Raw genomic sequence first — 27,431 nt, 5'->3', positions numbered from 1 at the left:
TTCCATTCACAATTGCTTCAAAGAAAATAAAATACCTAGGAATGTAACTTACAAGGGATGTGAAGGATCTCTTCAAGAAGAACTGTAAACCACTGCTTAATGAAATAAAAGACACAAACACATGGAAGAACATACCATGCTCATGGATAGGAAAAATCAATATCGTGAAAATGGCCATACTGCCCAAGGTAATTTATAGATTCAATGTCATCCCCATTAAGCTACCAATGACTTTCTTCACAGGATTGGAAAAAAAAAAAAATTCTTTAAATTTTGTATGGAACCAAAAAAGAGCCCACATTGCCAAGACAATCCTAAGCCAAAAGAACAAAGCTGGAGGCATCACGATACCTGACTTCAAACTATACTACAAGGCTACAGTAACCAAAACAGCATGGTACTGGTACTAAAACAGAGATATAGACCAATGGAACAGAACAGAGCCCTCAGAAATAATACCACACATCTACAACTATCTGATCTTTGACAAACCTTACAAAAACAAGAAATGGGGAAAAGGATTCCCTCTTTAATAAATGGTGCTGGGAAAACTGGCTAGTCATAAGTAGAAAGCTGAAACTGTATCCCTTCCTTACACCTTATACAAAAATTAATTCAAGATGGATTAGAGACTTAAATGTTAGACCTAAAACCATAAAAACCCTAGAGGAAAACCTAGGCAATACCATTCAGGACATAGGCATGGGCAAGGACTTCATGTTTAAAACACTAAAAGCAATGGCAACAAAAGCCAAAATTGACAAATGGTATCTAATTAAACTAAAGAGCTTCTGCACAGTGAAAGAAACTACCATCAGAGTGAACAGGCAACCTACAGAATGGGAGAAAATTTTTGCAATCTACTCATCAGACAAAGGGCTAATATCCAGAAACTATAAAGAACTTAAACAAATTTACAAGAAAAAAACAACCCCATCAAAAAGTGGGCAAAGGATATGAACAGACACTTCTCAAAAGAAGACATGTATGCAGCCAACAGATTCATGAAAAAATACTCATCATCACTGGCCATTAGAGAAATGCAAATCAAAACCACAATGAGATACCATCTCACACCAGTTAGAATGGTGATCATTAAAAAGTCAGGAAACAACAGGTGCTGGAGAGGATGTGGAGAAATAGGAACACTTTTACACTGTTGGTGGGACTATAAATTAGTTCAACCCTTGTGGAAGACAGTGTGGTGATTCCTCAAGGATTTGACCCAGCCATCCCACTACTGGGTATATACCGAAAGGATTACAAATCATGCTGCTATAAAGACACATGCACACATATATTTATTGTGGCACTATGCACAATAGCAAAGACTTGGAACCGACCCAAATGCCCATCAATGACAGACTGGATTAAGAAAATGTGACATATATACACCATGGAATACTATACAGCCATAAAAAAGATGAGTTCATGTCTTTTGTAAGGACATGGATGCAACTGGAAACCATCATTCTCAGCAAACTATTGCAAGGACAGAAAACCGAACACTGCATGTTCTCACTCATAGGTGGGAATTAAACAATGAGAACACTTGGACACAGGAAGGGGAACATGATACACCAGGGCCTGTTGTGGAGTGGGGGATGGGGAGGGATAGCATTAGGAGATATACCTAATATAAATGATGAGTTAATGGGTGCAGCACACCAACATGGCACATGTATACGTATGTAGCCTGCACGTTGTGCACATGTACCCTAGAACATAAAGTATAATTTTAAAAAAGGAGAAAAATAGAGAAAGCTGCTTCTTTCTCTGTCACATGGCCAAGCTGCAAACTTTCCAAACTTTTATACTCTGCTTCCTGTTTAAATATAAATTCCAACTTTAACTCATTTCTTTGCTCCCACATCTGAGTCTTGGTTTCAGAAGCAGCCAGGACACATCTTGAACGCTTTGCTGCTTAGAAATTTCTTCCACCAGACACCCTAGGCTATCACTCCAAAGTGCAAATTTCCACAGATCCATAGGGCCTGAATAGAATGCAGCCAACTTCTTTGCTAAGGCATAACACATGTGACCTTTGCTCTGGTTCCCAATAAGTTCATTTAGATCTGAGACCTCCTCAGCTTGAACTTCACTGTCCATATTAGTATCAGCATTTTGTCACAACCATATACCCAGTCCCTAAGAAATTTCAACCCATCCCTCATCTTCTTGTCTTCTTCTGAGCCCTCTAAACTCTTCCAATCTCTTCCTGTTACCCAGTTCCAAAGTCACTTTCACATTTTCTGGTATCTTTATAGCAAGACCCCACTGCTCTGTACCAATTATCTGTATTAGGCTGTTTTTGCATTGCTACAAAGAAATACCAGAGATTCAGTAATTTATAAAGAAAAGGGGTTTAATTTGATCATGGTTCTGCAGACTGTACAGGAAGCATAATGCCAGCATCTGCTTCTGGGGAGGTCTCAAGAAGGTTGCAATCATAGCTGTAGGTGGAGGTGGAGGAGCAGGGGCCTTACATGGTAAAGCTGGAGCAAGAGAATGGGGAGAGTTGCTACACACTTTTAAATAACCAGATTTCAAGGGAACTCACTCACTATTGTAAGGACAGCACCGAGCCATGAGGGATCTACCCCCATGACCCAAATATCACCCACCAGGCCCCACCTCCAACACGGGGCATTACAATTTAATGTGAGATTTGGTGGAGACATATATTCAAACTATATAAGCTCTATATCAAATTTATCAAAGTGCCTATCTGTTTTTAGAATGAATTTAGCATAAACAAAGAAGTGTGGCTGAGTGACCATGCCAAATCATGACCTTAGACATTCAGAAAACTTGTCTCCATCATAAGTAAGATACGGTCTGTGTCTGGATAAAGCTCAAGTGCTAATTTCAGGGTTTGAGACACTGGATCTTCTTAGTGTCTACTGGCTTTTATTCAGGCTTGGTCTCTGACTTCCCACGATGCACCTATGAATTTATTTTGGGGCCTAATGCCAATGAACATAGAAACAGCTTAACACAAATCTTTTTAAGTCTCCCCTACCTTTAAAATGCAGTTATAATTAAACAAGATCGGAGTCAAGGTATTGAAAATAGAGGTCAATTAATGTTAGTACAGGATCACTCAGAATGGTGCAGACTTTTAACCCTTTTATCCACTTAGTCTGAGTAGAGATTTTCCAGTGAAGGAAGCTCTGCTATTTTATATATAGGTATTTAGACGCATAAAATGTTGTGTGCATTAGGAGATACATTTCCAATCCCAATACTATATATTTTATTACTATTAAAACTGATGTCTTTTAGAGTAACAGTTAAGAATTGACCACCTCCTAAATTGAAGTTGATGATGACCATCCTTAATCATGTAAATTAATGTGATTTTGTAACAAGAATACGGTCAGCCTTCAGCATCCTTTGCCTCCACGTCTTCAAATTAAACCAACCATGGATTAAGCAAACCATCGATCAAAAAAATTTAGGAAAAAAACAAAACAGTAAAAATAATGCAAGTAAAAGCTAATACAGTATAGCAACTATTTTTATAGTATTTACATTGTATTTGGTAGTATAAGTAATCTAGAGATAACTTAAAATATACAGGAGGATGTGCACAGGTTATATGCAAAGTCCTCAGATAATGTGGTGTCATTCAACAATGTTTCATTATAATGTTGATGAGAAAAATAAATTGAATCCAGGCTGGCGTCACTGTCTGTGTGGAGTTTGTACATTCTTTCATGTCTGTGTAGGTTTCTTCAGGCAATCCAGTTTCTTCCAATGTCCCAAAGCTGTGCCATTAGTTAACAAGTGTATCTAAATGTTCCCAGTGTGACTGGGGAGCGGGGAGGGGGGCGGTGTGAGTACACCTTGTGATGAAATAGTGGCCTGTCCAGGGCTGGTTCCTGACTGATGCCCCGAACTGCTGGGATAGGCTCTGGTTGCCACCAGAAGCTGAATGATTATCTTACTTTGATAAATAATTGTCTTGTTTTTATTAATCTTTATTAAATGCATGCATAGCTCATATTTATTTCAGTGTTTACGATTAGAAGTGTTTTGACTGGGCAAGGGGGCTCATGTCTGTAATCCCAGCACTGTGGGAAGTGAGGCAAGAAAATCACATCAGCCAGGGTTTCAAGACCAACCCGGGCAACATAACGAGACCTCATTTCTTCAAAAACAATTTAAATTAGCTGAGGATGATGGTGCACAACTGTAGTCTCAGCTGCTCAGGAGGCTGAGGTGGGACGATCACTGTAGCCGGGGGTGTTGAGGCTGCAGTGAGCCATGATTGCACCACTGTACTCCAACTTAAAAAATGGAGCGAGATTATCTCAAAAAGCAAAAGGAAGTGTTTTGGGTCTGTATTTAGAAGTTTGGTAATGTTTTCATGACCAGAAAAATGCCATAGCAACTTAACTCTTGTTTATGTCAATTGCCCTATGGTAAAAATGGTTTCATTATACGTCAACATTTGGCTTAAAGTTGTAGTTTCCAAGAATGAATCAATTACATTAAGCAATGACTTCCTGTACTACACCATTTTATATAAGGGGATTGACCTTCCTCAGAGTTTGGTATTTTGGCTTAGGAGTGGGTCCTGGAATCAATTGCTTGAATATACCTAGAGAACTATATTTTCTTCTTGATCTACATCACCTGCATCTTTCCCCCAGAGAAAGTGAGTTATTTCTGTTTTGTTTTTGTTTTGTTTTGCTATTTAGAATCTAGACTTTTTGGCCAAGTGTGGTGGCTCACGCCTGTAATCTCAGCACTTTGGGAGGCTGAGGCAGACAGATAACAAGGTCAGGAGATCAAGACCATCCTGGTTAACACGGTGAAACCCCGTCTCTACTAAAATACAAAAAAAAAAAAAAAAAAAAAAATAGCCTGGCGTGGTGGCAGGAGCCTGTAGTCCTGGCTACTCGAGAGACTGAGGCAGGAGAATGGCATGAACCCAGCAGAAGGAGCTTGCAGTGAGCCGAGATGACGTCAATGCCCTCCAGCCTAGGTGACAGTGTGAGACTCCATCTCAAAAAATGAAAAAAAGAATCTAGACATTTTGATCATTATATCTTGGGAAAAAGTAAATTTTACACAATAATTTTTGCTGCAGTAACTGACTTTATATTATTCCCTAAGAAACTCTTTGAAGAATTCTAAGCACATCTTTTATAAGGATATTACAACTCCTTATTCTCAGAGATACTTTACTTTTTTAATTAATTGCTATTTTATAAGCAAATACATGTTTTATTAAACTCTTTATACTTCTTAAAAGCTTCTTATCTTCTATTTAGCACATTTATATAGAAACATAAAAATCGCTTTTTGTCCTGTGTTTGTGTGCTTGTGTGTGCGAAGCTAAATAATACAATGCGTTCCTTGTGGTAATTGGAATTTTAGTGAGGAGATCAGGCCGTCCATTGAGAGTCAAAAAGGGACAGTTATAATTAGCAAAGATGTTGATCTGAGGACACATTTCCAGAGAATTTTCAGAGTTTCCTTCCTGATACCATATGCTTAATGTTTCTGGTATTAGAATTAAATTATTCCTTATTTTTTTATTTTTATTTTTTGAGACGGAGTCTGGCTCTGTCGCCCAGGCTGGAGTGCAGTGGCCGGATCTCAGCTCACTACAACCTCCGCCTCCCGGGTTCACGCCATTCTCCCGCCTCAGCCTCCTGAGTAGCTGGGACCACAGGCGCCCGCCACCTCGCCCGGCTAATTTTTTGTATTTTTAGTAGAGACGGGGTTTCGCCGTGTTAGCCAGGATGGTCTCGATCTCCTGACCTCGTGATCCGCCCGTCTCGGCCTCCCAAAGTGCTGGGATTACAGGCTTGAGCCACCGCGCCGGGCCTCCTTAATTTTTATATTAACGTTAGATTAATTTATTTTGAAATAACTTGTTCGGATTTATGATCTGTACATAGCCACAAAAAGCCATCCCGAATTCTTAGTTTTTATTTTATTTTATTTTTCTGAGATGAAGTCTCTCCCTGTCACCCAGGCTGGAGTGCAATGGCAGAATCTCGGCTCACTGCACCCTCTGTCTCCCGGGTTCAAGCAATTCTCCTGCCTCAGCCACCCAAGTAGCTGGTATTACAGTCATGCACCACCAGGGCCAGCTAATATTTGTGTTTTTAGTAGAGGTGGGTTTTCACCATGTTGGCCAGGCTGGTCTCAAACTCCTGACCTCGTGATCCACCCACCTTGGTCATCCGAGGTGCTAGGATTACAGGGGTGAGCCACGGTGCAACACTGAAAGCTTACTTTTTGTTTATTTGTTTGTTTGCTTGTTTAATTATTATTATTTTTAAAGGAAAAATGGGCTGGGTGTGGTGTCTCACACCTGTAATCCCAGCACTTTGGGAGGCTGAGGTGGGCGGATCACCTGAGGTCAGGAGTTTGAGACCAGCCTGGCCAACATTGTGAAACCGGTCTCTACTAAAAATACAAAAATTAGCTAAGCATGGTGGTGGGCTCCTGTAATCCCAGCTACTCAGCAGGCTGAAGCAGGAGAATCGCTTGAACCTGGAAGGCAGAGGTTGCAGTGAGCTGAGATCACTCCAATGTTCTCCAGCCTGGGTGACAGAGCGAGATTCCCTCTCAATAAACAAATAAATAATAGGAAAAATGAAAAAATAAACCTCTTAGCACTCTGTTGTGCTATAAATTTGTCTTTATTATTAGTTCAGTTGTTAGGCTGCAAAGACTATTCCTATTTTTTATTGTCATTTATCAATAAGTTTGAAACTTGTCAAAGTAGAAATTAGAGATGCACTAGGCTTCTATTGTATTCTATGCATTTGTTAAACTAGATTTTACACTAGACACATACTCCCTTCCAAATTGTGTTTGATGGCATATCAAACTTTTAAATGATTATTCTCAAAATTAGTATTTTTTGTCCAGAATCACATTTTTGCTTGCTTCATTAACTGATTTTAGTATTTTAAGTAGGAATTTCTTGATGATAACATCACTGTGCCATATACCTGGTATAACATGAAATTTATCAGGTTCATTTTATCTACCAATCAGAAACTTGGAAGGTATAATGTTCTTTTTATCATAAGTCATGAAATATATTTGAAACCCATAATGTTTAATTACTGAAACTGATGTTTCTGATAATAAATTTTGTCTTTATGGAAGAAAAAGGAAGTGAAGATAGAAAAGAGAACAGAGAAAAGAGAGAAATTATTACTTTTGTGGCAAGTAGACTAATAAAATAATTTCTGATATAATGCTTATTTGATGTATTTTTTCTCTTTAAGTATAATTATTGTCATTTTAAAATTTTTATTTTGGACTTTCCTAATGGATTTTTGTCAGGTAACATGGGCATTTTTTTGCTGATATTTCCTGACCTCCATAAGTTTTTAATCTTATAAAGATGTTTACAAGATATTGGGATATTGGGAAATTATCATTAAAACTAAAGACAAGGAACAATAGGAACCTAATTAAGCAAGGTCATAAAACGCATGCAGCATTTCAGTTTTTTATTAAGATTCTTGTTTTCTTTTTCTTTTTCTTTTTTTTTTTTCAGGCTGTAACATCTTCTGACTTAGATTTATTTTAACATTGGGCTTTGTATTTGCCCTACCGCAGTATTTGGGAGTGAGTTGATATGGTTCTAGTTCTGTTATTAACTAGCTATGTGACTTCACACAATTCACTTTAAAACAAAAACACTCTTTTGTATAATTGCTAGAATCTCAGATATAAACATACTTTCCCCTTCAGTTCCCTTCCACTTACTTTCCTCATAATTTACGGTGTACCTCCCTCTGTTGGTGTCTGTGTGTTTGAGGGCAATATTTGTCTCTTCCCTTACTTTCTCCTTTTCTTTTTTCTTCCTCTTAACCGCTAACAATAGATGTACCTTCATCCTTTTATACTGTCATTTCTTTATGTTCCTTGGGACACCATTTCTGAAAGACATTCTTGGAAAAATGATTACATAGGCAAATGAGTTTGTGACATTTTGCATGTTATATAACCTTATTGTAGGTTATAATGCTATCAGCATGTTGAAAATTGTGAGAATTCTTTCCATAAAGTACCTATTTAACATTGTTTAGCTCTTGTATTAGTCTGTTCTCACACTGCGAACAAAAAGATACCTGAGACCTGGTAATTTATAAAGGAAAGAGATTTAATTGACTCACAGCTCAGCATAGCTGGGGAGACTTAACAATCACAGCATAAGGGAAAGCAAACACATCCTTCTTCACATGGCAGCAGCAAGAAGTGTCCAGCAAAAGGGGACCAGCAAAAAAGTCCTTTAAAAAAAACATCAGATCTCCTGCGAACTCACTCACTCTCATGAGAACAGCATGAGGATAAACACCTTCATGATTTGGCTACCTCACACCAGGTCCCTCCCATGACAGGTGGGGATTATAGGAACTACAATTCAATCTGAGATTTGAGTGTAGACACAGAGCCAAACTATCAGTTCTAGGTTTGTTATTTTATTTGAGTACTGAACACTTTCTTGGTATTGTAGCGCTGTGTCTGTGAATGTGTTTCTGTGTAGATGCTTGTTTCAAAGGATGTGATATGAGCGTGTGTATCTAATATGTATTAGCATCCCACATATTTGGTGTTTTATGATATGATTTTGATAATATTTTTTTAAAGGCCTCAGGGAGAAGGCCTTCAGATTGTATTCTCCCATCCCTTTTAAAAATATTTACTGTATCTGTGGCTAAACCTATAAGGCCTGCATATACAAGGAGATATGGGACCTTGATCTAGCTTTTCTGGTTGTGGTGCAATGTGGCAAGGAGTACTCCTCTATGCCAGTAGCCAAGAGATTCAAGAGCCTACTGTAGTCCATGCAGGTCTTTTGATGCTAACAGATGGCCATAGTCATTGGCACTACCAATGCTGCAACGGTCTCATCAAGGTGAATGTTTGGCCCCGAAGATGATTGACTCATGTACTTTGAAACACAAATTACTGGAACCTGTTCTGCTTCTGGGCCAGGAGCAGTTTGCAAGTGTGGACATGATGTCTGTGTGAAGGATGGTGGTCATGAGGCCCAGTTTTATGCTACCCATCAGTCCATCTCCAAATCCCTGTTGTCCCATTACCAGAAATATATGGATAAAGCTTTCAAGAAGGCAAAAGACATTCTCAGTCAGTATAATCAGATACTGCTGGTAGCTGATGTATTTCCAGAACTGAATGATAGAGAAAGCCCTATGTATACTACTTCCCAACTATTAGTCTAATTTTCTAACCTTTAAATAAATCTGTTTTAAATCATGCTTCCCATGCCGGACACAGTGGCTCATGCCTGTAATCCTAGCACTTTGGGAGACTGAGGTGGGTGGATCAACTGAGGTCAGAAGTTCAAGATTGGCCTGGTCAACATGGTGAAACCCCATCTTCACTAAATAAACAAAAATAAGCCAGGCGTGTTGGCGGGTGCCTGTAATCTCAGCTACTCAGGAAGCTGAGGCGGGAGAATCGCTTGAACCCGGGAAGCAGAAGTTGCAGTGAGCTGAGATTGCACCATTGAGCTCCAATCCAGCCTAGGCAACAGGAGCGAAACTTCATCTCAAAAACAAAACAAACAAAAACAAAAACATGCTCCTCAAATGTGCTAGAGGATATTAATTGTTAGTCTTAGATGCTTCATACACACAAAATATTATTTCCATAACTAAAGAAGCTTCTATTTTAGATTTTTATGTTGTTGGTAAATAACCATTTTGCTTACGAAAAACAAAATAACAGCAACAAAGAAACCTTTGTAGAATTCCGTTGTGATTTGATACAATATTTCAGCTTATGTGAACCCCTGAGAATAATTCATTGCCATATGAAATACCTCACTTGGCCTTAAGACTTAGTTTGGCATTTTACATTGTTTGAAAATATATGGGTACTTTGTTTGGAGTTGTGAGAGGTAGACAAAATAAAAATAATTACAAAGTCTAATTTGTCTTTATAGAATATTAATTGTGTCTGAGAGAATAATTTTTCTAACTCTGTATATCAGTCTAGGTTGTGTGCAAGGAACAGAAACCTCACCACTTAAGTCAGAAAGTGCTTTAATACATCATGCTCTCAAAATTGTTAAATGAGATATGGGAGAGAATTCTAGAATGTGCCTTTGGAAATGACACCCAGAACAACATAAAATTTAGGGACTCCTATTTTGTAGTCTTTACCAGAATTGTGCTGAAATCAGGAACCCACTACTACTGCTTCGGATGACTGAATACTCTGGAAATCTGAAATTGTACACCCACAGCTGCAATCCAAGAATTAGAAAGGCTTGTGCTGAAGCCATGACATTATTGTTGTGACACACACTACTTCTTGTCACCCAGGAAGCTGGATGATGGACTCTGAAACACAACTCCAAGTAAATGTCTTATTACTAACCATCATGCTTGCCAGCTGGAAAAGTTAAAATTGTCAGCAAGGTAGCCTCACTCGCACTTCTGCTTGCAAATTTCCAAATGCACTTTGATTAGCATGCAGAACCTTAGTTTCAAGTGTGTGTGGAAAAGATAGTTTTAAGATTTCCAATCACCTCAAATGGACGGAGGATAGAATGAGGCTGAAAGAGCCAATCCAGGGTACCCACTACAATTGTTTTTGGTGTTCTTTGTCCAGAAATAGTGGCAATTCTTTCTTAACAGAAATTCCTTACCCTGGGTACTTATGAGGACAGTAAAACCAGCATAGGAAATGGTTGTTACTATGTTTTGTCCTCTTTGGGGAATCTTAAAAATAGTTTTCTTGGTGATCTGGCTTCAGGGTGTGTGTGTGTGTGTGTGTGTGTGTGTAAATAGTTTACTTCCTCACCTCACATTATTTTTATTCAGAGTTATGTCATAATATGGTTTTGACAGTTCCGTATCTTCCCTTGGCATCACCAGCTCGCTTAAAGAAAAGACTCCCATATTTTCTCCACGGTGCCTCATTAGGCCCAGTCTATTGTTTGCTCCTCTCAAGTGATTTCGGAAACTCGTCAAGTATTTCATCTTCTTTCATGGCTATCAAAGAAAGGGTCACTTCTGGTAGGAAGAAAGATGGCATCATTGAATTCTACTGACATACAAATGCAGGCTTTTAAAATAAATGAACTTTTTCTTGTTTGTCTTTTGTTATCTCAAAGGGAGATATTTAGTTGTCTCCAAATTTCTGAACAGAAACCATTTTTAGTTAAATGTTTTTCAAAGACATTTGAAAAATAAGGCTTTGCTTTAGCCTTTTCTCTGTATCAGATGCAAATTTTACTCTTTCATCTTTGAGTAGTTGATTTGCAAGAAGAATATACAATTGAGTAAATTAGAACTATCGTCGTTCTCTCCACAAAGATTTTGGACTGAAAGGAGTGCATTAAGTTTGCAATTACTCATGCAAAATGCCATGGGGAATTAAATCATGTACTTACATAAATTGTGAAAAAATTGTTATTGCTAAAATACAGATCATAGAGGCAAAATTATTTAATGTATACATTATGCAAATAATCCCCTCAATGTTCCACCCCATTCTATGTGAATAGCCCAAGTTTCTACTTTGGGACTCTCATTGTTATCTGTCCTATGTCCATGGGATGATATTCACACAGAATTACATGGAGAGTCAAGGTAATTATTCTGATAAACTCAAGTTCAATCATCTCAATTTTTCCCTCTTGAATTATACAGGTAATCAATTATTTTTTTGAAGTCATATTGAATGTAGCACTTAATTTTAATCATCATATAAAGTTAGAAAATAATGGAAGGTGATTCTAGCCTGATATATAACAAACATCTAAATTTATTAGAGCTTTTTGGAACTTTTACAAGAAATATTACTTGAATAATATTGATATTTTGTCTTGGTCAGAGATCAGGTGATACTACCATATGTAAACCAATGTTTTAAAATATTGGTTTTTAAAAATTAGGTATTTTTCAATATAAGATTATACCTAAGATGGGCATGGAGCTATTATGTAATGTATATGCCTCATATACATCTCTTAAATTCTTTTTTTTTTTTTTTTTTTTTTTTTTGAGATAATCTTGCTCTGTCACCCAAGCTAGGGTGCAGTGGCATGATCTTGGCTCACTGCATACTTTGCCTCTCAGCTTCAAGAGATTATCCTACTTCAGCCTCCCGAATAGCTGGGATTATAGGCACCCACCACCACACCTGGCTAATTTTTGTATTTTTAGTAGGGATGGGGTTTCACCATCTTGGCCCAGCTGGTCTTGGCCTCCTGACTTTGTGATCCACCCACCTTGGCCTCCTAAAGTGTCATCTCTTAAATTCTTACAAATATGTGTTATTTTCAAAACTTACTGTTGGCAATTATTTATTATGGATAAATTTCAATATGAGTACATATTTGATAGTTTTCCTTTCCTCGTCTCAAGCATATAACTACATTTATTTCTTGGTAATCACATCTGAAGTGCTGTGGGGCAAATCCCTAGGAAAATAGCACCCCAATTTCTATCTGGACTCGTCCTAGGCTACCTTTGGAAGTGAAATATCTGAGGTGGAGGACCATAAACTGGCCATCACAGGACCATTCCAAATCTGGATTTCTCTCGTATCATTCCCCAACACAGATGTTCTAACAACTTTCAGGATGCCTCAGTGTTACTCCTGGAAGTAATTTCTCCCCATGTCAAACAAATGAAACAAGTCATTTGGTGATTGGTTTTGATTGTTGGACTTGATTCTTGCAAAAATGACAATCAAAGGCACTTACTGATTTTTATAAGCTATGTCTTCAAGAACGTGTGCCATTTTATTACCATTATGTAATTAATTTTGACAAATCAAGAGAGTTTAATATCTAAAATATTTGTTCAACCCCATTAAAATTGGGCAAAGATGTGAGGGTGTCAATTTTAGATCTTTCCTGCTTTCTTTTGTGGGCATTTAATGCCATAAATTTCCCTCTACACTCTGTTTTAAATGTGTTGCAGAGATTCTGGTACATTGTGTCTGTTCTCATTGGTTTCAAAGAACATCTTTATTTCTTCCTTCATTTTGTTATATACCCAGTAGTCATTCAGGAGCAGGTTTTTCTGTTTCCATGTAGTTGTGCGGTTTTGAATGAATTTCTTAATCCTGAGTTCTAATTTGATTGCACTGTGGTCTGAGAGACCATTTGTTATGATTTCTGTTCTTTTGCATTTGCTGAGGAGTGTTTTACTTCCAGTTATGTGGTCAATTTTAGAATAACTGTGATGAGGTGCTGAGAAAAATGTATATTCTGTTGATTTGGGGTTCTGTAGGTCCGCTTGGTCCAGAGCTGAGTTCAAGTCCTGAATATCCTTGTTAATTTTCTATCTTGATCTGACATTGACAGTGGTGTGTTAAAGTCTCCTCCTATTATTGTGTGGAAGTCTAAGTTTCTTTGTAGGTCTCTAAGAACTTGCTTTATGATTCTGAGTTCTCCTGTATTGGGTGCATATATATTTAGAATAGTTAGCTCTTCTTGCAGCATTGATCCCTTTACCATTATGTAATGCTCTTTGTCTCTTTTGATCTTTGTTGCTTTAAAGTCTCTTTTATCAGAGTGTAGCATTGCAACTCCTATTTTTTCTTTTCTTTTCTTTTCTTTTTTTTTTTTTTTTTTTTTTTGCTTTCCATTTGCTTGGTAAATATTCCTCCATCCTTTTACTTTGAGCCTATGTGTGTCTTTGCACGTGAAATGTGAGATGGGTCTCCTGAATACAGCATACCAATGGGTCCTGACTCTTTATCCAATTTGCAACTCTGTGTCTTTTAATTGGAGCATTTAGCCTGTTTACATTTAAGGTTAATATTGTTATGTGTGAATTTGATCCTGTCATTACGATGCTAGTTTTGCTCCTTAGTTGATGTAGTTTCTTCATAGTGTTGATGTTCTTTACAATTTGCTATGTTTTTGCAGTGGCTGGTACCAGTTGTTCCTTTGCATGTTTAGTGCTTCCTTCAGGAACACTTGTAAGGCAGGCCTGGTGGTGGCAAAACAGAACAGAAAACCAAATATTGCATGTTATCACTCATAAGTGGGAGTTGAACAATGAGAACACATGGTCATAGGGAGGGGAACATCACACAGTGGGGCCTGTCGGGGGATGGGGATTAGGGGAGCAATAATGTTAGGAGAAATACCTAATGTAGGTGATGAGTTGATGGGTGCAGCAAACATGTATACCTATGTAACAAAACTGCACGTTCTGCATATGTACCCCAGAACATAAAATATAAATAATTGGGCAAAAACATGAGCAGACATTTCTCAAAAGAAGACATAACGTGTGGCCAACAAACATATGAAAAAGAGCTCAACATCACTGACCACTAGAGAAATGCAAATCAAAACCACAATGAGATATCATCTCACATCAATCAGAATGGCTATTACTAAAAAGTCAAAAAATAATGTGTTGTCGAGGTTGCAGAGAAAAGAGAACACTTATACCCTGTTGGTGGGAGTGTTAATTAGTTCAACCATTGTGGAAAGCAATGTGGCAATTCCTCAAAGAGCTAAAAGCAGAACCTCCATTCAGCCCAGCAATCCCGTTATTGGACATATACCCAGAAGAATAAAAATCATTCTACCATAAAGACACATGCACATGTATGTTAACTGCAGAACTATTCACAATAGCAAAGACATGGAATCAACCTTAATGTTCATCAATAGTAGAGTAGATAAAGAAAATATAGTACATATACACCAAAGAAAACTATGCAGCCACAAAAACAAAACAAGAAGCCAAGATCCTATCCTTTGCAGGAATATCGATGGAGCTGGAGTTCAGTCACAAGTGGGAGCTGAATGATGAGAACACATGGACACATGAGGTGGGAGAAGCAACACACTGAGGCCTTTTGCGGGTGGGTGTAGGGGAGAGCATCAGGAAGAATAGCTAATGGATTCTGGGCTTAATATTTAGGTGATGGAATGATCTGTGCAGCAAACCCTCATGGCATATGTTTACCTATGTAACAAATCTGCATATCCTACATATGTACCACTAAACTTAAAATTTGAAAAAAATAAAATATTTGTCAATGGAAATATGGCTGAAAAAGCATCTTACAAGTATTTGGTCACTGGGTTTCTTGGTTGCAATTTTTTTTAACAGACTGAATGCAACTGAAAACATTGATCTAACAGAACCTCCTTTTATTTACAGAATCAGTCCACTGAAAGTATTCAGTCCAGAATCATCTTCTCTAATTGTATATGAGAGCTAATACTTTGGGGAAATATACATCATTTCTATTTTCTATTTGTTGTAATTTAGATGAGTCTACAACTTGGGTAGCTTAAGAGCTATGACAAAAATGAATAATTTAAAAAGATGCAATACTTTTATTGGTATAAAAACATATGTAATAATTATATAAATATAATAATAACTTAAAATACGTATTTTTAGGGACACAAATCAAAAGGTAATCTAAAGTAATCTAATATATGCAAACAGAAGTTGTCAAGGTAATCGGTAGTCTCAAATAAAACCGTAGACTAGGTGTCAGTAAATTCTTTCTTAGAGGATAGGATCAAGAGCCATAAAGTTCCATGACTCTGAGTCAGAAAATGCTTCTTGGTAGGGGATAGATAAGAAAGCACTCTAGATAGCCCTCCAGATAATCGCAAGCAGCAGGGCTGTAAAATCAAGATGTGGCAGTTTTAATGCATAAGTGGACATGGTAGTATTTCATCCTCAGTACGACATTTTGTCAGGACATTATTTTGATCTTTGCTTTCTTATCCATTTTTACTCATTCAGACTCACCAGTTGTCACTATTATTTCACACAGTGTTATGGTGTTATCATCCCTCACACTATTGTTACTCACCCTGGGTACTCATTCCTGCAAATTGCTGTCTGCCTAATTGTCCTTTCATAAAATGTCTCATCTATGTTAAATAATATAGGTCCTTCTACTATACTTATTTCTCAGGTAAAGTGACTTATTAACTTTGAACTCATGGTAAAAGCAAAGAATATTGCAGCTGATTAAAGAACGAAAAAGCTATGATTTCAGATGCTGCTGAAACTGACTGAAGAGGTGAGAGCACAGATTTTAGGCAAGAATTTTTTGAGCAAAGGCTATTGTGAAAATAAGAGTATATATTTCCAAATATTCACTGAACACTTACTATGGGCTAAACACAGTTCTGGGTTTTGGAAATAACAGGAGTGAATTGCACATATAGGACCTTTGCTCATATATGGGGCTTATAGTCTAATGTGGGGACATAGTGCACCGATAAGTCACTAGTTAACTTCTCAGTGATGAAAACTACAAGGAAAATAAAATGAGGGCAATGGCATACATTGATGGGGATGAGTCACCGCATGTGTGCGCGCGTATGTGTATGTGTGTGTACATATGGTGGGATGAGTGGTCTTCTTAATATCTACTGATCAATGGAGGCCTTTCTGAAAAACTGACATTTGAGCAGATACTTGAATGAAGAGAGAGCACAAGCCATGACTATATCAGATACTATTTTGTCTTGAGGACTAAGTAATGTCTGGAAGATCATTCCATCACCTAGGCATTAAGCCCAGAATCCTTAGCTATTCTTCCTGATGCTCTCCTCCATACCCACCCCCGACAGGCCTCAGTGCATTGTTCCCTCCACCTCATGTGTCCATGTGTTTTCATCATTCAGCTCCCACTTGTGACTGAGAACTCCAGCTCCATTCATGTTACTGCAAAGCATATGATCTTGGTTTTTTGTTTTGTTTACTTTGTGGCTGCATAGTTTTCTTTGGTGTGTATGTACTATATTTTCTTTATCTAGTCTACCATTGATGAGCATTAAGGTTGATTCCACATCTTTGCTATTGTGAATAGTTCTGCAATTAACATATATATACATGTATGTTTATGGTAGAATGGTTTATTTTCTTCTGGGTATATGCCCAATAATGGGATTGCTTGGTCCGATGGTAGTTCTACTTTTAGCTCTTTGAGGAATTGCCACATTGCTTTCCACAGTGGTTGAACTAATTAACGCTCCCAACAACAGGGTATGAGCGTTCCCTTTTTTTCTGCAGCCTCGCCAGCATGTGTTGTTTTTTGACTTTTTAATAATAGTCATTCTGATTGATGTGAGATGGTATCTCATTGTGGTTTTGATTTGCATTTCTCTAGTGGTCAGTGATGTTGAGCTCTTTTTCATATGTTTGTTGGCCAGATGTATGTCTTCTTTTGAGAAATGTCTGTTTGTATTCTTTGCCCACTTTTTAATGGGGTTGGACAAACATTTTAGACACTAAACTCACTTGACTTGTCAAAATTAATGACATAATGGTAATAAAATGGCACAAGTTCTTGAAGACATAAATTATAAAAATCAATAAATGCCTTTGCCTTTTTTTTTTTTTTTTTCAAGAATTGAGTCTTAAGGAGCTTACTCTGCAGATTCAAAGAAAAGCAGAGATGAGTGTGACTACAGTAGAGTGAGCAAGGGCAATATGGGAACAGGGAGTTTAGGTACCTTTTAGTTCATATTAAAGAGTTTAAAGTCTCTCCTGATCATAGTGGAAAGCCATTGGAGATTTTTAAGTAAAGGAGCAATATTTTGGAAAAAAAAATGTGGAGTGAAGATTTAGAGTAAAACCTGTTGTTGATTAAAACTATGTAGAAGAAACAATAACACAAATAAAAGCCCATTGAGCCTCAGTTCCTGAGTGGCCTTCATGGTAAAATGTTATAAGAGAAATACTCTAAAGAGTTTTAACATAAAATTGAGCTACAGTCTAGTAAGCTGAGATATTTGTAAAGAAATTGATGATAATACTTCTGAAAGTATTTGTGCAGGATGGACTGGAACAGAACCCTGATCACAAGGAGCACTGATTTCTTCTATGGTGTCATGGTGTAATTTTTGTTTTGCAATGATCACTCTGGGTTCTCTGTGAGGAACTTTATAGTGAGTCTAGAAAGGAAGCAGAGAGACCAGTTAAGAAACTATTATAGCCATCCAAAAGAGACAAGATAGTGTCTAAACAAGGAGAGTAATGGCAGATATGGAAAGAAGTGGAACGTTTCAAGAGGAGGCTTTAAGATTGACAGATTGAATATATGATGAATTGGGGAGAGATAAAAATGGAATGTATGAATCCATTTGATTTGTGGATCGAATAAAAATATGATGTTTGACTACTGGGAAAAAGACACCTCTGCATAAACTATGTTTTCTGCTGTAGGGATGGCATAATCCTGGAGTCTTTTCTAAGTGCATCTACCATAGGAAATTAAATTGGCCTGTGGCCTGTGCTAGAAGAAAGAATTCGGGAAATGGTGGAAAAGTGAGTGGAAGGAGGTACAAAAGCTCAGTCACTTGTGCCCTCTCCCCCAAACAAAAAGTATAAGAATATCCAAGACCCTGCACAGATACCTGGTATTGACCTGCCACTACATGACAGGAGCACTTTCCCTGTCTTTTTCCAGAAAGACATGCACGGGTTCTACATAGAGCTTTGTGACTACTAGCATTCAGAAATGTCCTAGATACTTATTTTGAATTCATTTTATCTGTTTAAGAAACAGGATCGGAGCATAGATGGGGCAGTCTTTCATTAAAGGAATAAGGAAGGGCTCTGTAAGGTGCCACAGAGTCTTTTCTGATTTAGGATGTGCTTGCTCATTGAACTTCCTTAATACCATTTTAATTACTGTACCAACCTGACAGAGTCTTTGTTTGTTCAACTCAGTTTACTTAATTCCATCCAGGGATAAAGTAAGTCATGCTTCTGGATAAAGATTATAGTGACATATAAAAGTAAAAATAATTGCAATTATACCATCTTATTCAGTAGGCATTTTCAAATGTTCTTGCAAAGAAATGTGGTATAAAACCTAAATGTTAATTTCCCACTTAAACCATTCAAGAGATATGTAAATCGAGGAAAATGGAATAGATTTCTTTATAATTTTACCTTTTTCTTTAACATCACAACTTATGGAGCCATAATTGAGTAGAAATAAAAATGTTAAAATATTCATAATATACAAGAACAGAAATGTGAATAGAAACAAATCTGCATTTGGAATTTTTCTGATTTTCTGTGATGTCTTCAAAATTTCTGCCATACCTCTTGGCTCCTACACCAAAGCTAGAAGGCAACTTAAATGTATCCCATTAAATATGATTACATATTTAATATTGACTAAAGAAAGGTGGTGAGTTTCTGTCACATAACTTCACTACTGCTTTGATTCTCTTTGAAGTTTCCATATTTCCCTCCTGGAAATTGCAGTATGTTCCTAACCGGTCACTGGTTTTCAGACTTTTCCCTTTTATCCATACAGCAACCAGGATGATCTTTTTCAAATGCTGAATAGATATCTTCTTGCCCTGCTTGAAATAGTCGCTGGTGACCTTCCATGAAACACTGCAGAGGAAACAAGAGTTTATATCATATATATTCTTTTTTAAAGTCTACTCTAAGTACAGTCAAAAATTCTTTTGAATGTATTAACCCAAAAATATCAAAAGAAAGAAGAGACAAATAATGTGAGACAATTTAGGACAACAAGGAGTGGATAATTGAATAATAAATGAATAAGATTTCATATTTTCCTGCTTTGTTGATCAAGTACAAGTAAGAATCTAAGATAAGAACCCCAGCAAGGCTAAACATTTAGAGACCTCGGGCACGAATGAAGGTGGGGTTTTTCAGTGGGGTTGGGAATAAGAGGATTAGCTTAGTTAGGGCCTGTTTTGAAAATAGCTGGAGCTCTAGGTTCCCTAATACAACCTCAACAGACAGGCAATTTTTTATCCACTACTGCATTAGTCTGATCTCATGTTGCTAATAAAGATATACCAGTGGCTGGATAATTTATAAAGGAAAGAGGTTTAATTGACTCAAAGTTTCATATAGTTGGAAAGGCCTCACAATCATGGCAGAAGGCAAATGAGGATCAAAATTATGTCTTACATGGCGGCAGGCAAGAGGCTTGAGCAGAGGAACTCCCATTTATAAATCCATCAGATCTCATGAGACTTACTACCACAAGAACAGTTCAAGGTGTGAGATACCTTGAATTGTAAGATGGGCTGGTGATACATCCACACCATATCAACTACTTCGGCAGAAAACAGGGAGTTTAATTTCAGAAGCAGTAAGTTTCAGGACTAATAAAAGGAAGCCTCCAAACCATGGCTAAGGAGTAAACCATTGTAGTTTGGAACAGGAGTGTGGTAGGCAACAGGAATGATGTCAAAAGTGAATAACAGCAACAATAAAAAAACTGAATAGAATACTGATTTTCCATTTGGGGAGGAGTTTTGTAGTTCTTTTGTAGAATTGTGCAATAATAGAATCTAACAAAGAAAAAGAAAGGCTGAAACACAAGGCAGTTAACTCTAACTCTAAAAATAACTCAAAACTTGTCCAAGGAAGGAAGTGTAGTAATACTAAACTACTTTCTCACCTATCAACAAAAATGTATATAGTCGTAATTATATAAAGACTGAATATTAATTTAACTAAAAATTAGATTGTGGGAGGATGAGGGGAGAAAAAGTATGAATATATATGTGTGTATGTGTGCATGAGTGTGGAGGGGTGTATATAGGAAGTTTCTGGTCTTATATAGCAGAAAGTAAAAAACTAATAGAAACATCTTATAGAGAATTATGAAAGTAAATACAATTCACATAGCCAAAACAATTGGAAGAGAATGGAGAGGAGTGGAGTGGACACTGCTGTTTTTTTTTATCATAAGCCTTGATGGAGTGTTTGGCTTTTTAAATCATGCACATTTACTGTATGATAGAAATAAAAATCACATTGAAAATAAAGTCATTCCTTGGTTTCACAATCCAAAATCCATCCCCTGACCATAGTTTGCAGATCCCTGCCTATCTTTGCTACCTCATATTTTCTCATTCATTCTCATTTTAGCTGCAAAATAGCCCCTTTCACCCCTGCTTCTCATTTTCAGAAAATGCCGAGTAATTTCTGCTTGGTAGGCCTTACCCCCCAAATTCCACATAGCTAGCATCTTCTTGTCAGAGCTCAGTTCAAATATCATCCCTCTCAGGATGGCTTCCTGAAACAGCCACTCTCTGCCATTTTTCTGTTTTATTTTCTTCATAACACTAGTCCTATCTGATGCTGCCCTTCTTGGGAATGGGAAAATATAAGGGATCCAGGCCTTGGTTGTGCCCCAGGGCAGTAGTTTTAACACAGAATCACACTTTGATAAAATAGAGCAGACATTTTCAAGAAAGTGTGTCTTTAAATTTCTCAGGGTTCATTTATGGATTATACTCTGTTTTCAGCATTAGAGCTGCATGATGGATAATTTCAGGAATCCAAAACAGTTATTGATGTAGGCAGTCTTGTTTAAATGTTGGTCAGAAAATAATAGCCAAATGGTGGGAAGCTAACAAAATTCATCTTTAAAAGTTGGAGGGATTTGACTATTCAGGTATCTTTTGCTGCATAGATTATTCCAAGGTTTGCTGACTTTAAAAACAGCAAAGATTATTATCTTTTAGTTTCCATGGGTCAGAAATTCAGGAGTGGCTTAGTGAGGTGGTTCTGTTATAGAGACTCTCATGAGGTTGCAATCAAGATGTTAGCCAGAACTGCAGGCATCTGGCATCTTAACTGGAGCTAGAAGACAGGCTTCCAGGCTCACTCTTGTGGCTGCTGACAGGAAACCTCAGTTCCTTGCAGTATAGACCACATAGAGCTGCTTGAGTGCCCTCATAGCATGGCAGGTGGCTTCCACCAGAGTGAGTGATCCAAAGAGAGAGAACTGAATGGAAGTTACAATGCCTTTTATGACTTACCCCCAAAAATCATACTCCATCATCTCTTCCACATTCAGTTCAGTAGAATAATGAAGAACAGCCCACCTTCAGGTGGAGAATTAAACTTCATCTCTTGAAAGGAGGAGTATCAAAGAATTTGTGGGCATATTTTTAAATTATCACAACTACTGCATATCTTATTAATGTATTGCTTTAGTACTGTAATATTCTCTAGTACATGCATATCACAAGCAGTCACAAAGATATAAATTAAAGGGCAGTCTTTTTGTTCCCTCTGGGAGATAACTAATATTTTTGAAAAATCTACTGCATATCACTATCCTGGATTTTTAATATTTGTTATCTGATTTAATTGCCTTACCACTTTGGAATCTTGGTATTTTGTTTATTTAACATAAGGACAACTACTCTTATTGATGTTAGTAACCTTCTCAAAAACATGTTTAATTAGATGACTAAGCTGAACCAAATGATATATGGTATTTTCTTCGCCATGGTGTCATCACACCAGTGGCCCTTGGTTCACTATGGTTGCAGATAGGTTTGGTTGAATACACAAAATGCTTTATAAATTTTAAAAATTAGTTTATAACATTGAAAAATTGAGAGATTTCAACTGAAATCTGGAAATCATGTTTTGAAGTTCTTCGAAGCAATGAAGTATCTCTAGATCAAAACAAGTGCTGAAGTTAAGGCTGCCTTTTTTAGGTAGGTGTATACTTTCTGGCCATCATCTAGATTTGCCACAGTCCTGATTAATAAATTTAGCCTATTTATGTTCTCATTCTGATCCTTGTAGACATTTAAATTTGCCATTTCTGGTTGGCGGAAAATCAATATAGAAAACAAAGAAGAAATCAAGTACTGACAATTGCCAGTGTATAATTTTCAAAAAGTTAAAAACATGACTTACGTAAATATATAGAAAGTGTATGTCAAGCAATCATTTAGCTCATTAACAAGAGAACCAGCAGGATGGCAAAACTGTTTCAAAGTAGAGTGGAAGAGGTTGAAATATTTGTAATCGATGAAAGAAAAAGTACTGATATAAGATTGCAAAGTTACAGATAAAACCAGTCAATATTGTACTGGACAATAAAAGTATAAACTTTGCAGTTATATTTTCTACTTGATGGAAATCATTTGCATCTCTATTGGAGAAAAATATTTTTAATGCATTGATCTACAAATTAAATCCATAGAGAATGAGACCTAAGCAATATTTGCTTGAAATGGTAAGTCAAACAAAGGTATATTCCCCAGGAGAATGAACTAATCCTTGGATGACCATCTTAGACAATGATTCAGAATGACATAAAAAAGACATGCCCCAAATTCCTTTTATTTACTTTTTTTTTTTTTTTTTTTTTTTTTTAAGCAAGATTTGACTTTCTCAATTTTGTGGTTTTTTTTTTTTTTAACTTTTATTTTAGGTTCGGGGTACAAGTGCAGGTTTGTTACATAGGTAAACTTGTATTACAGGGGTTTGTTGTACAGATTATTTCATTGCCCATTACCCAAAAGTTGTCTCTTCTACTCCTCTCCCTCCTCCCACCCTTCATCCTCAAGTAGACACCAGTGTCTATTGTTCCCTTCTTTGTGTTCATGAGTTCTCATCATTTAGCTTCTACTAATACATAAGAACATGCAGTGTTTTCTGTTCCTGTCTTAGTTTGCTAATAATCTCCAGCTCCATTCATATGCCTGCAAATGACATCTCATTCTTTTTTATGGCTGCATAGTATTCCATGGTATATATGCCCCACGTTTTCTTTATCCAGTCAGTCACTGATGAGCATTTAGGTTGATTCCATATCTTTTCTATTGTGAATAGTGCTTATAGTGCTGCGTTGAACATTCATGTGCTTGTGTCTTTATGATAGAATGATTTATATTCCTCTGGGTATGTACACAGTAATGAGATTGCTGGGTTAAATGGTAGTTCTGCTTTTAGCTCTTTGAGGAATTGCCATACTGCTTTCCACAATGGTTGAACTAATTTACAATCACATCAACAATGTATAAGTGTTCCCTTTCCTCTGCAACCTTGCCAGCGTCTGTTATTTTTTGACTTTAAAATGTTTTGGCTCTACGTTCACCAATTCTGGTAATTAATTATTTGCCTTATAACAAAAAATGTGATGAATCGTTTTATAGCCAATTATAAGTTATCATCATGACTATTCATTTTTTGAACTCTTTTCTAAATGTTTCATTCTCATTAATACTGGGTGCAAATTTAAGTTTTTAAACCTGACAAATAACAAGTTTAAAAAACAAATAACAAGTGGCTTATATTTATATATTACTTTACAAGTTTCAAAATATTTTTATTATTTTATTCCTCTAATTTTGCCAATGTTGATATTTAGAGTTATCTATATTTCAGAAGGTGAGTGGTCCATATTTTCAGATGTTATCAAAATAGAGCAGAAAAGTTCTCAGTAACTTTTGACAATGAAGGAATTTTCAGTAATCAAAATAAGAGCCACTTCAAAGGAACAATGAGAGCAAAATCCAGGTGACTTTTGGTTGAAAAAAAGAATAAGCAGCAACTAAAAAAATATAGTAAGAAGAAAATATTTAAAATTTTGTTCCAGTAACAGTAAAGAAACAAGGGCCTTACATTTTGAGATATTTTAGTAATGTCATGAAATGATTATGGTTATTTTCAGTCATCTCCTATGAACTTTGTTATATTTCAGCAGCATTAAGGTAAAATACTCAATACTTTAGGAAATTCACTTCGCTCCTAAAATGTTCAAATCATTTTCTGATTTCTGAAGACAGATATATAATGTAGACTTTTAAAATTTCTAATTTCTGGGCCAGTTGAAAAAAAGCTTCCTGTAATTTGGAACACCTTTAAGTGCTTATTAAATTTGGTCAAATTTATCTATCCATTCATCCATCTAATGTATTTGTTTATTGGCTTACTTGCTTGAACTCTTTGTCTAATTGCTTCAACTCTCTAATTCTAATACAAATCAAATTAAAAGCACACACTTCAACTATAAAATGAGAAAGCCAATTCCCCATAGTTACTAAGTGTTTGGCTTATTATTAATTTCTGTAGTGAGGTCTCAATGCTTCAGAGTTGCTTGGTTGTTAACAATATCTTTTGTTTCAGTAGCAGAAAATCTTTCTGAAATGATAAAGAGTTGAGAGAAGGTATGAAGGCTGTCAAACAGCTCTTTTGTCTGAAATTACAATTGTATAGACTAAAGCAACTGCATGCCCAGCTTGAGGGATGGGTCATTGAATGGACTCTGGCACATACTTTATCTGAACCCAAGGTATTTGAAATGACATTTGAAACAGTGAGTTCTGAGCTCTAGCTGATATAATAATACAAAAAGACTCAAAAACAAAGCAAGCCATACATTCCACATTTCTCAAGACAGATAAATAATTCACACTTTAAAAAAGTCCTGGTTAATGGACTGGTTAAAAAAAAAGTTTCTTTTTGCTTGGGAAACACTTGAATATTTATGATTTTATAAAGACTGTATAATTTAGGAATAAAACTATTAATAGCCTGAAAATCTCTATCCAATTAATTACAATATCTTCTTTCTGCTTATCCTTGTAGGAGATGATAGCCATTCGCACAAAGTTGCTGCCTTCTCTACCTTGTTTTGACAACATACCCTTACAAATGATAATGCTGACACATACATCTATGTTAGTCCTTCTATTGAGAGAACATCATTCACTGAAGCAGCATGTTACTGAGGAAGTATATTGAGGCATAGAGTAGGCAGAATGTTTAGGCTGAGATTGCAGAAGGAAACTCTTACAGGGGAGAAAAATATATAATTTTTACTCATTTTAAGTTCTCCAGCTGGGACCATGCCAATTAGACTAACAAAAGACAGATTAACAAGAGAAAAATACACACATTTAATTAATAGAAGTTTTATGTGACACAGAAGCATTCATAAGGAAATGAACACCCAAAGAGATGATTGAGCCTGAGTGTTTTCATACTAGGTATGATGAAGAGTGGAAAGTTACTGACAGAATGTGATAGGGCATGGTTAAGAGCTAAGAATAATAAATGGATCATTTAGCATCTCCCATTTGTTCAGAATTCTGGTTCCCACCATCTTTGGAAATAAGAATATATCTTTCCTCTGGAGGTAGGGAGGTCACCTCTCACATGAAGAACTTATGACCTACTCCAGGGGAGAAGGGGAAGGTTAGAGAGTTTTTGCAGCATCTGCTCTTTCTCTGACCTTCAGAGGAAAGGTGAAAGTTAGGAAGTGCTTCTTGCACCTGCTGTTTCTCAAATTCCTTCAATATGCCAAAGTGCCATATTTTGGAGTAGCGTGTTCATAACCTTGTCACTCTGTTTAGTCAGTGAATCATAGTTTAATTCTAAGTTCAAGCAAGGAAGTATCAAAGTATAATTTTCAAAAGTTAAAAATATGACTATAATGAAAATCTAGAATGAACATAGATCAGAAAATTACTTATGGCATTATTGAGGGAAACACACCAGTACTACTGGTCTAACTTCATTAGAGGAATTGGGTATTTATAAGCATTTTGATGAAAACAAATATTTAAATGAGATTCATAGGTTAGGCATATAAATGTTTAATGCCTCGCAGGGCAATAAAATCCTAGCTTTTGAGCTTATCCTTTTTATCAGAGAAGTATCTACAAATTAACATGTAATTTCAGTGTATGTCTGATCAAAAAATAAGTCAAAGACGGATACACTCTTCTAGAGCTGCAGTATCAAGAATAGTGTAGGGACAAAAGGAACTTTGCTTCTGTCCTGTGAAGATTCTGTACTTTCAGTCTGTAATAAACTGGACAGCAGACATATTAACAGGAGAAAAGGGGTGTCAATTTATTACATGCATACTCACTGGGGTTCCACAAAGTATATGACTCCAAAAAGGAGCAGATGACTGAAGTTAATATAGTATCCTAAGCTACAGAAAACAATAAAGGCATGGATTTGAGGTGGTGACAGGTTATGGGAGGTTGAGGGGAGGAAATGCATGGAGAATAAAGGCTGTCTTGATATGCAGATTCTGTCAGGTAGCAGTCCTCAGCAAAAGAGGTGATGTGTTGACCTTCAGCCTCTTTTCCTCTGACTTTATCTTTCCGGTCTGATGAGATTATAGGGAGTGGGTTTATGACAGATTTTTCTTTTATTCTCCTCTCCTCTCCTCTTTTCTCCTCTCTTCTCTCTTCTCTTCTCTTTTTTCTTCTGAAGGAACTTCCCTATGTCAGATAAAAGAACTTCAGAAAAAACCCATCCCTGCATTGGCTGCTCCCCAGGTGCTTTGCAGTCTGAAGTCCAAAGCAGCATATATTTTGGGATATTTTTTTCTGAGCTCTGACAGTAGCCACTAGGTACCTATGTCATTTAAATTTAAATTCCAGTTAATTAAAATGAGATATGATAAAAATTCAGTTTACCAGTCATAGTAGCCACATGTTAAATTTGGCTAGTGGTTACTTTATTGGACAGCATAAATAGGAATATTTTTATTGTTGACCTAAAAGGAAGAAGCTGAGGCCAAATTAATCTAAGTAGAAAGTTTACTTGGGCCAAGCTTGAGAATTGCAACCCAGTAGTACAGATTCAATTGGCTCTGAATGTATACTCCTATTAGCAGTAGTTACAAGTAGGTTT

General features: G+C 36.7%; 1 protein-coding gene across 1 annotated transcript in view; it reads left to right on the top strand.

The window, feature by feature from the left end:
* Window positions 1-27,431, top strand: part of LRP1B (LDL receptor related protein 1B) — a 1,636,277-nt gene that overhangs the window by 640,055 nt on the left and 968,791 nt on the right. The gene's annotated exons all lie outside the window — the stretch shown is intronic.

Source organism: Piliocolobus tephrosceles, chromosome 11, assembly GCF_002776525.5.
Source record: "Piliocolobus tephrosceles isolate RC106 chromosome 11, ASM277652v3, whole genome shotgun sequence".
Lineage (NCBI taxonomy): Eukaryota > Metazoa > Chordata > Mammalia > Primates > Cercopithecidae > Piliocolobus > Piliocolobus tephrosceles.
Note: the sequence above shows the minus strand (reverse complement) of the source record. Positions and strands in the feature narration are given on the sequence as shown.